We start from the raw sequence: 1,408 nt of genomic DNA, 5'->3' as shown, positions 1-1,408 counted from the left end.
ATGTGATAAAGAACACACACACACACACACACACACACACACACACACACACACACACACACACACACACACACACACACACACATTGACAGATGGATAAGAGAGAGAGAAAGGGGGAGGTGTGGGGGGGAGGGAAGAGAAATATGTCATCAGTATCGACAACCTGATGATTAAAGCCACACTTTGTTATCATCAAATCCACGTTGACAGTTGTAATTGATACTAAAATTAATGTGAGAGAGATTGAGAGAGAGAGAGAGAGAGAGAGAGAGAGAGAGAGAGAGAGAGATACGGATACGGATACGGATGTTTTATTCAATAAAGGCCATGGTCCCTCATGAAGCGGTGGTACAAACAATCACTTCATTTCATAGATAATACATATATATGCTTAGTAACAAAGATGTTACCTGAAAATGAGAAAAAAATAATCATCAGCTGCATTTGATATTTCTGATCTGATTCACACACAGTAACAAAAATGAAAACACACACACACATTCAAACTGCAACTTATATATCTAATTTTGAAGGCTTTATACGGATAAACTGCTAGTTGTTTAGAGAGTTGAGAGAGAGAGAGAGAGAGAGCGAGAGGGGAGAGAGGGAGAGAGAGACGGACCCCCCCCCCCCCCACACACACACACACACATATATATATATATATATATATATATATATATATATATGTACATACATTTTAATAGATCTAGATAGATGGATAGATAAATAGATAAGAGGCAGCAGATAAACACACAACCAGCAGACATTACAGACAGACTGATATATAGACAGACAGAGAAAGAGAGAGACAGAGACAGACAGAATGAGAGAGAGACAGAGAGACAGAGAGGGTAGTCACACAGTCACACATACGGACAGGAAAATCAGTGTACCGGACGAATGCCAGACACCTTTCACATGTCCAGTAGCTTTTCCAGGCGTGATTCCTTGTTTTCCTGGGAGGAAATAGAAGGCTAAAATAATTATATTGTCACCAAGGTTCAGAGGACGCATGATCTGACAAACAGGAGAAACATTGATATAAAAGATAACACACCGATCTGTCTGTCTGTCTGTCTGTCTGTCACCTTTTAAAAAAAATTAAATATTATAATTATTATTTATTTATTTATTTACTTACTTACTTATGTACGCTTATCTATTATTTATTCACTTTTTTCTTTTTTTTTCTTTTTTTTTTCTCAAGGCCTGACTAAGCGCGTTGGGTTACGCTGCTGGTCAGGCATCTGCTTGGCAGATGTGGTGTAGCGTATATGGATTTGTCCGAACGCAGTGGCGCCTCCTTGAGCTACTGAAACTGAAACTGGAACTGTCTGTCTGCCTGCCTGCCTGCCTGCTTTTGGTAATGCCTTGGAAGAATATGAATGGAGAGCGAAAGACTGGG

General features: G+C 39.6%; 1 protein-coding gene across 1 annotated transcript in view; it reads right to left on the bottom strand.

The window, feature by feature from the left end:
- LOC143295127 (uncharacterized) overlaps positions 1-960 on the bottom strand; it is a 28,893-nt gene extending 27,933 nt beyond the window's left edge. The window contains exon 1 of the mRNA XM_076606691.1: positions 915-960. The gene's annotated coding sequence lies outside the window, so the exon portion shown is untranslated. The remainder of the gene's footprint in view (positions 1-914) is intronic.
- Positions 961-1,408: the final 448 nt, after the last annotated feature.

Source organism: Babylonia areolata, chromosome 20, assembly GCF_041734735.1.
Source record: "Babylonia areolata isolate BAREFJ2019XMU chromosome 20, ASM4173473v1, whole genome shotgun sequence".
NCBI lineage: Eukaryota > Metazoa > Mollusca > Gastropoda > Neogastropoda > Buccinidae > Babylonia > Babylonia areolata.
Note: the sequence above shows the minus strand (reverse complement) of the source record. Positions and strands in the feature narration are given on the sequence as shown.